This window comes from Bufo bufo, chromosome 2, assembly GCF_905171765.1.
Source record: "Bufo bufo chromosome 2, aBufBuf1.1, whole genome shotgun sequence".
Taxonomy (NCBI): domain Eukaryota; kingdom Metazoa; phylum Chordata; class Amphibia; order Anura; family Bufonidae; genus Bufo; species Bufo bufo.
In genome coordinates, this window is record NC_053390.1 from 253,879,944 (window position 1) to 253,889,971 (window position 10,028).

Genomic DNA, 10,028 nt, shown 5'->3' on the forward strand with positions numbered 1-10,028 from the left:
TGTTGTACTTAGGAAGGAGAAAAATAATCATTACCTTAATAATAACAATTTAAATAGGATTTATTCAACTAAAACAATAACATTACAGCATGTTATTTGCTTAAACATCCATGTTTGTTAACTAATTTGGCTAAAGAAAATATATATATATTAAGAAACTTAGACTGTCAGCCCAGCCTACACAAGAAAAGCTTAGGCTACTTTCACACTAGCGTTCGGGGCTCCATTTGAAGGCTCTCACAAGCGGCCCCGAACGCATCCGTCCAGCCCTAATGCATTCTGAGTGGATGCGGATCCGCTCAGAATGCATCAGTCTGGCAGCGTTCCGCCTCCGCTCCGCTCAGCAAGCGGACACTTGAACGCTGCTTGCAGCAGTCGGGTGTCCGCCTGGCCGTGCGGAGGCAAACGGATCCGTCCAGACTTACAATGTAAGTCAATGGGGACGGATCCGTTTGAAGTTGACACAATATGGCTGAATCTTCAAACGGATCCGTCCCCATTGACTTTCGATGTAAAGTCTGGACGGATCCGTCTGAACAACTTTCAGACTTAGAATTTTTTCTAAACTATAATGCAGACGGATCCGTTCTGAACGGATACAAACGTCTGCATTATAGGAGCGGATCCGTCTGTGCAGACATCAGACGGATCCTCTCTGAACGCTAGTGTGAAAGTAGCCTTAATAATGTCCTCTGTAGCTCACTCGTCATCTTCATCTTCTTCTTTGTTCATAAGCTGGAAAAGAAAAACAAGCTTTCCTGCTTTATCGGGACCCAAACGATTTCTCAATTTAGAATGAACAAGTCCAAAGGAAGAGAATATTCTTTCAACGCCCGCAGAAGAAGCTACTGCTGTTAAAAGTGAAATCATTAATTGAACAGTCTCTAAATCCAAGTGCTTAAGTGACTTCCACCAGTCACTGGTGTGACTTTCTTTAAAATATCTTCAGCAAACATATATTTCTTTAATGGTTCCCCCTTGGCTTTGAAGTTCATTATAGTTGGCATTACAGATGGATGATTGCTGGATACCCATGTCATAGCTAACTCCTCTTCCTCAGCACTTAAGTTTTGACCCTGATACTGGATATTGACAATATTATATATATAATATTCTCAACTCTTTTCATATTATAAATTCAGTTTTGAGAACTCCAAAATTAAACCAAGCATCTGTGATAATATCTTGTAGGCAGAGAAACTACCCAGTAATCTTACAAAAACCTCTGGAAGAGCATGACATTGTGAATGGATTAATGGAATTTAACAAAAAATTAAACATATACAGCCTTATTCTACATAATTAAAAAAGTAATCTTTATTTCATAATGAAATAACCTTTGGATGATAATATATTTTCCTCAAAAAGCATTTTATATAAAAAAATCCGATTTAAATCAAAAAAATATGATTTAAATTAAAAAAAAATCCAATTTTTTTGATTTTTTTTAAAAAATCATTGATTTTTATCCACCCTGAATATAACCAAGTGGTTCGATAACTTTAATTTGCGCCTCTGCTTCATGTATACAGAAAACCATGTATAACAACCTCTGGCTGCTGCTTTATTGACCTCTTATGTAGATTTATATGTTGCTTGTGGTCCAGTCTCCACAGTTTTTGTTTAGATTTCCATTTTAATCTCCTTGGATCTTTACCGTGGATGTTTTTTTTATGAAAGGATAAAGAAAAAGTAATCTGGCCAGGGGGAACAGTACATCCTTTTACATATACAGTTTACAATGTACAATTGCAAGAAAAGTGAACCCTTTGGAACGACCTGGCTTTCTGCATTGATTACTAATAGTGTTTTTTATAATAGATTTACTGTTAAAAATGCAGCAGTTTTAGGGACAATTCATTTATGCATTTATCAAGTATTTGATACTATAAGACCTTTTTATGCCTTATCTGACAAGGGACATGGTATAGTGGAAAAAGGGTTTCTCATCTGTGTCATTGGGGGAAACTTCAAAAAGTGAGAACTCCTCACACCAGCTATACCTTTCCAACAAGGGACTAAGCTAAAACAGTTTTTACATTAGTGGCTATAGGAGGCACATGCCCTAACCAGTGGGTGGGAGAGCCAGGAAATGCAAGAGGGCACTGCACAAGTAAGGTGGCCATAACCCCGGACAACAAGCCATCAACAATGAAGAAGCAGGTAAGGAAAACTCAGAGGCAACTTCAGTAATGAAAAACATTTAATACGTTTATTTTTTCAGGTGAAAGGTAATTGCCCAGATACCTCTTCCTCCCCACCGCCAAATTTTCTCCAGATCAAACAGATTTTGATTCTTTAGCCTAAGAGTATAACTTCCTGGATAGGCTTCACAATGCCAAGATGCCTAGAGCAGGGATGCCCAACCTAAGTCCCTCCAGCTGTTGCAAAACTGGCTAAACATACCACCTTAGGCTAAATGCACACAATCAAGATTGCGTGCGGATTCTCTGTGGAAAATCAGCACTGTAGGTAATGTACATTGTATTCTATGGGAATTTGAAATTCTCATGCACACGATGCAGCTTTTGACCTGCGGTGCGTTTTTTAGCAGCATGTCAATTTATTCGATTTCTCCTGACCAGATTTCATGCAGATATTCTCCCTTCGCTTCAATGAGGAGAGGAAAATCCGCATCAATTGATCCGGATTGTCATCACGGATTCTCCACACGTAAATCCTGAACATATGCATTTACCCTCATACTCATGGTGGATGTGACATCCCTTTCAGATCAATGGAATAGAAAATTGGAATCCTTTGCAAAGTCTCTAAGACAGTTGGCAAAACTATAGCAGAGTTGGGAATATCATTTGTGCTAGGTCTTCCTCTGCAGAATCTTCTGAGGAGTTTGCCAATATCGCTTTACAGATTTTCCATGCCAGCTTATACAGTATCTTTGTGAGGCCTCGCCGGATGCGGCCCACTCTTTAGCGCTCCTGGTGGCAATTCGTAGAACACTCTGGCTGTCCTTTTGGGCAGCGGATAACGTCTCAAAGAAGCCCTTAAACTCTTCCCTTCCCAGGGGGCCGGCTATTTGGCAGACAGTTGGATGAGATCATTTCTGATACTACCGGAGGGAAAAGCATTCATTTGCCAAAGGAAAAAAATCCTTAGTTTCCAGGAAGGGCAGACCATTTTTTTCCTTCCTTTCAGTATTTCTATACCACAAAACAATTGGACAGAAACCCTTTCAAGATTAGAAGAGAAAAGCCACTTTTCAAGCTGCACCCATCCTGGCACCCCTGTTCTAGTTCATTTCCTCGAAACAACCTTCAGCACGATGTATGGACCCAATCTAATTGTCTTCAGGTGGGAGGTCCTGTTCATTTGTTTCAAGGAGTCTGGCTGGCGCAGATTTTCGGACACCTGGGTATGCAAAGTAATCTTCGAAGCGTATAAAAGAGTTTGCTTCCAATCCTCCTGCACATTTTTCGTTCAACCCTTTCAAAATCTCCAACCAAGACTCACGCCTTTTTTTTTCAGAAACATCTGATCTCTCCTCATCCAGGGCAGTGATTGTTCTGTTCCCCTCTCAAGACCATTATTACTGTTTTTATTCCATTCTTTATGTAGTTCCTAAAAATCAATCATCTGAGTGAAGCTTTTCCAGATGGAGTCCCTGAGGTCAGTGATCACATTCATGGAACTAGGGGAATTTTTGTCCTAGATAGATATCCAGGAAGTGCTCAACTTGGTCATGGCCCTCCTTCATGCTTGGGGGAATATCGGTGATCTTTTACCTAGACAACCTCCTTGATCAGGGGCCTGTCACGGTCATCTAATCTGGACAGCCTGGAGATTGTTTTGTAGCCACTGGACCAGTTTGGCTAGATCATCAATCTCCGGACGTCCCCCCTTCTGCCGTCTCAGTAAATCACTTTGCTGGGGATGCACTTTGACACCCACTGAACCAGAGTTCTTCTCCCACCAGAGAAACCTTTGACACTTCATCAGAATGTGTTTCTGCTTCTGTGACTGTGTCTGACTGCAGTTCCTACCTCATCCACCAAGGCAGCACACGGAGTCTGCCAGGCATGGCAGAGACTGATCTAATCTTCCAGTTTACATTCCAGCACTGTTGACCATTCACATATCCAATGTGGACAACTGGATTGTGGATTTCCTCAGCAAAGAACATATAGATCCAGGTGAGTAGGCCCTTCTTCCTCAAGTGTTTCAGGCGATTTGTGACAGGTGGGTTCATCCAGATATGGACCTGTCAAATCCTTTGTCTCCCCCCCTTTCCCTTCTCCAGCAGCTCCTCTAGAAGGTCCTCATGGCTCTGGATTGGCCACATCAAGTGTGGCACACCACTTTAATTGCCCTTCTCGCTGCTGGACCTTGGCATCTGCCGCTTTGGCAGGATATTTTATCTCAAGGCCCTCTTTTTCACCAGAATTTACCTTTGCTGTATTCAGCTGCATGGCTGTTGAAGCTACTGAATCTGTTATCCAGATGATGATCCACATAAGGAAACATTGTTCCTTCAAAATTTATCATATGATGTGGAAAGTCTTTGTGTTAATGTGAGGACAAGACATCTCTGAAAATGGGCCTTAGGGCTCATTCGCACGACTGTATGTATTTTGCAGTCCGCCAAAAATATGGATGATGTCCGTGTGACATCTGTATTGCATCTGTTTTTTTGTGTGGATCCATTGTAACAATGCCTATCTTTGTCCAAGAATAGGACATGTTCTATTTCTTTGTGGAACAGACTTATTGACATATGGAAACGGAATGCACACAGTCATTTCTGTTTTTTATGGCCCTATTGAAATTCATTGTTCAGCATACGGGCAGCAAAAAAAAAACAGACATGGACAAAAAATATGTTTGTGTGCATGAGCCCTTAGTTTACACTGTTTTCATTTTAGACAGTATTAGTAAATTTGCCCTAATGAGTAAACATTAACAGCTTAGAAACTGGCGGAAACAGAATGGCGGACAGCAACACTCACGACAGCATTCTTTAGTAAGTGGCAATCGTTTATAAATGCATTCCATTCTGATAAGGAAATTAAAACAGTAATGACACCTTTCTGTGCCACCTCCTGGTACGGTAAGGCAGCTCTGACTAATTCTTTGGAGGACTGCTCTATGGTTCTAGATAGATACCTTCTAATTAATTATCTCAGATGTGGAGGAATCCAGACATTCTTTCTTTATTTTTATTTTCCTATATAGCTGTCACTGTGGCCAGGAGCCACTAGGGGTCACCTGTGATGTGCCCTGTCACCTGTGCTAGAGGGGAACTGTTAGGCCCCTTGCAGACGAGCGTGTCCGGATGCGTTGCATCTGCGATCAAGGAAAATCGTGTGAGTAGGTGCGCAATTGCAGTCATTTTTTCTATATATATATATTTTTATTAATGCATCATCATGTAGAAAGATAGCATGCGTGTCATATATGTAGCGATACAGGATGCATTATGTTTTCAAACATATATAAAAAGGCACAAATACAAATAATTGAATACATGGCCTATCCCATCAACACTTCCCAAAAGGATGTCTGCTCAAGTTCCTCCCTCCCCAACTGTAGAATCAGATATAGGAAGCATCATGATGAAGATACCATTGGACAAGAACCCTGAGTCCTCAATTCTATTTTTCCTAAGTTCCCCTTTAATACAGCCTTAGGCTAAGTTCACACGAACGTGTGTGATCCGTGGCCGTATTGCGGGTGCGCAATACACGGCCCCAGTTCCGTGTGAATTCCGCATCACGGATGCGGACCCATTCACTTCAATGGGTCCGCAAATCCGGAATCGCGGAACGGCCGCACGGGACGGGACCCCTTGGAAGCACTACGGAGTGCCTCCGTGGGGTTACGTCCCGTACTTCCGTTCCGCAAAAAGATAGAACAAGTCCTATCTTTTAGCGTAACGGCCGGATCGCGGACCCATTAAAGTGAATGGGTCCGCGATCCGATGCGGCAGACCTACGGCCGGCGATCGTGCATTGCGGCCCGCTATTTGCGGGCCGCAGCACAGGCACGGGTCACACACGTTCGTGTGAACTCGGCCTTAGAGTACCATTCTGTGCATTGGAAAGCTGACATGAGCTTATTAATGTCTGTCTGTGTAAGGTGTTTTTCAATAAAGGTCTTCCATTTACGAAATAAACCTTTGTTTTTTTTTTTTTCCTTCTGGAGTTCCGTGTCTAGTTTATCAATATACATAAAGTGAGACATCTGGGATACTAGATCCTGTATTTGTGGAGTATTTGGCTTTAGCCAATTGTTTAGAAGGCCACGGAGAGACACCAATAAAGCCACATCTATTATCAGTTTTGGTTTAGATGACTCATCAAATATGTGGAACAATATTATGATTTAATGCATCTTTGATCCATTTGGAGACTAATTTCCAGAATGTCTGAATATGTACACAAGACCATACGCAATGTATCAGATCTGCCTTATCGGACCCGCATTTTGGACATGCTGTAAAGTATTCATTCACTCTCGGCTTTCTTGAGATATTGAACGCATAGATTGCTGAGTGTATGAGGCGAAAGTGTGATTCCCTCCACTTTTCACATGGCACCGCTTTACACACTCAACCAGCCCTGCAATACATTATTAACTGGTAATGTAACTTGTAATCCCCCCCCATTTTTTTAAACAAATTAGCTTCTATTTTTTTGTCTCCTGAATCCCTAAGCACATGATATATGTGAGAAATCAAGTATTTAAAGTGCCAGTGATTGAGTTTTGCACTCGCAGGATGCATCCAGCAATCTCTGTTTACAAAAGTGAATGATTTGTTGGTACGCCAGAAACTGGGACTCACTCAGGTTGTATTTAGTGCAGATTTCCGGAAACGTGAGGTATCCGTTTTCAGAAACCTGCAACAGGTCAACGAAGGTATTCACTCCTCGAAGTCTCCACACCATGAACATCTTATTTTGCGTACCCTGAGGGAGTTCTGGGTGCCGCCATAATTCCATGTCTCTTGAGATAAAAAATGGCCTCTTAGCTAGTTTGCGCACCTCCTTCCACGTTACTATTGTGTCTCTCACAACAAGTGATCGTTTTAGGTGAGGTGGAAGTGCCTGTCTCCTAGAATGTAATAGGTTTATTAACGGCCACCTATTGCACAGTTGTTGTTCTAAGGGGTAATTTGAATAGTATTGAGTATTGTGTACCTAGTCTATACAGTGTCTGAAAAGACAAGCAAGATTGTAAAGTCGCAAATTTGGTATATTAAGACCTCCACGATGTCTGGGTAACATTAGTTTAGATAAGGCTATTCTTGGTTTCCTACCTGACCAAAGAAATGACGTGGAAATGGATTGAAGATCTCTAATGTCTGAATGCTTTAAAAGTAGTGGTAATGTCTGTGCAGTCAGTTTTGACTGCGATTGCGTTCCGATGTTCTGAACCCGGACTTCTTAACTGAAGTTCGGGTTTGTGTTAGGCATTCTGTAGATTTGATTATTTTCCCTTATAACATGGTTATAAGGGAAAATCATAGCATTCTTAATACAGAATGCTTACTAAAATGTGGCTTTAGGGGTAAAAAATAAATAAATATATAAATTACTCACCTCATCCTGTTGTTCGCGCAGCCAGGACCTGCAAAAGGATCTTTTGATGACGTAATCGCGCTCACCACGTGGTGAGTGCGGTGACGTCCAGGGCCGGCGCCACCAGTAAGGCGACTTAGGCAGTCGCCTAGGGCGCCATGCAGCAGGGGGCGCCCGTTGCGGTAAAAAAATAAAATAAAAATTGCTTATATAAGTTGGGGGCGGCCGGCGGCGCCCCTCATGCGGCGCCGGCTGAGGCTGAGCGCTTGCCACTCTAAAGAATCCTGCTCTGTGCTGTTATTAATGTAGCGTGGCCGAGCTCTGTTCGGTCCGCGGTACAGGAGCTTTTGTTTCCTGTACCCGGCCGGACTGACAGGAAGTGCTCACTTAGTGACAAGGGGGGAGAATATGAGTGACAAGGGGGGGGAATAATGAGTGACAAGGGGGGGGGAGAATAATGAGTGACAAGGGGGGGGAGAATAATGAGTGACAAGGGGGGGGAGAATATGAGTGACAAGGGGGGGGGAGAATATGAGTGACAAGGGGGGGGGGATAATGAGTGACAAGGGGGGGGATAATGAGTGACAAGGGGGGGGAGAATAATGAGTGACAAGGGGGGGAGAATAATGAGTGACAAGGGGGGAGGGGGGGTGGAAATAATGAGTGGGGAGGGGAGGGTGGAAATAATGAGTGGGGAGGGGAGGGTGGAAACAATGAGTGGGGAGGGGGGGTGGAAATAATGAGTGACAAGGGAGAGGGGGGGGGAATAATGAGAGTGACAAGGGGGGGGGGGAATAATGAGAGTGACAAGGGAGAGGGGGGGGGGGGAATAATGAGAGTGACAAGGGGGGGGGGGAATAATGAGAGTGACAAGGGGGGGAATAATGAGAGTGACAAGGGGGGGAAAATAATGAGTGACAGGGGGGGAGAATAATGAGTGACAAGGGGGGGAGGGGGTGGAAATAATGAGTGGGGAGGGGAGGGTGGAAATAATGAGTGGGGAGGGGAGGGGAGGGTGGAAATAATGAGTGGGGAGGGGGGGTGGAAATAATGAGTGACAAGGGAGAGGGGGGGAATAATGAGTGACAAGGGGGGGAGAATAATGAGTGACAAGGGGGGAGGGGGGGTGGAAATAATGAGTGGGGAGGGTGGAAATAATGAGTGGGGAGGGGAGGGTGGAAATAATGAGTGGGGAGGGGGGGTGGAAATAATGAGTGGGGAGGGGGGGTGGAAATAATGAGTGACAAGGGGGAGGGGGGGGGGGAATAATGAGAGTGACAAGGGGGGGGGAATAATGAGAGTGACAAGGGAGAGGGGGGGAATAATGAGAGTGACAAGGGAGAGGGGGGGGGGAATAATGAGAGTGACAAGGAGGGGGGGGGGAATAATGAGAGTGACAAGGGGGGGGAATAATGAGAGTGACAAGGGGGGGGGGAATAATGAGAGTGACAAGGGGGGGAATAATGAGAGTGACAAGGGGGGGGAAATAATGAGTGACGGGGGGGAAATAATGAGTGACAAGGGGGGGGAATAATGAGTGACAAGGGGGGGGAGAATAATGAGTGAAAAGGGAGAGGGGGGGGGAATAATGAGAGTGACAAGGGGGGGGGGGGGAATAAAGAGAGTGACAAGGGGGGGAAACAATGAGAGTGACAAGGGGGGGGAAAATAAGAGTGACAGGGGGGGAGAATAATGAGTGACAAAAGGGGGGGAGAATAATGAGTGACAAGGGGTGGGAGGGGGTAGGAAATAATGAGTGGGAGGGGAGGGTGGAAATAATGAGTGGGGAGGGAGGGGAGGGTGGAAATAATGACGTGGGGAGGGGGTGGAAATAATGAGTGACAAGGGAGAGGGGGGGGAATAATTAGTGACCAGGGGGGGTGGCATATGAGTAGACACAAGGGGGGGGACTAAAGAGGACAAGGGGGGGGGAAATAATGAGTGACAAAGGGGGGGGGGGGAGAATATTGAGTGGACAAGGGGGGGTGCGAGATAATGAGTGACTAGGGGGGGGAGGGAAGAATAGAGAGTGACATACAAGGGGGGGGGGGAAATAATGGAGTGACAAGGGGGGGAGAATAATGAGTGACAAGGGGGGGAGAATAATGAGTGACAAGGGGGGAGGGGGGGGTGGAAATAATGAGTGGGGAGGGTGGAAATAATGAGTGGGGAGGGGAGGGTGGAAATAATGAGTGGGGAGGGGGGGGGGTGGAAATAATGAGTGGGGAGGGGGGGTGGAAATAATGAGTGACAAGGGGGAGGGGGGGGGAATAATGAGAGTGACAAGGGGGGGGGGAATAATGAGAGTGACAAGGGAGAGGGGGGGGAATAATGAGAGTGACAAGGGAGAGGGGGGGGGAATAATGAGAGTGACAAGGGGGGGGGAATAATGAGAGTGACAAGGGGGGGAATAATGAGAGTGACAAGGGGGGGGAATAATGAGAGTGACAAGGGGGGGAAATAATGAGTGACGGGGGGGGAAATAATGAGTGA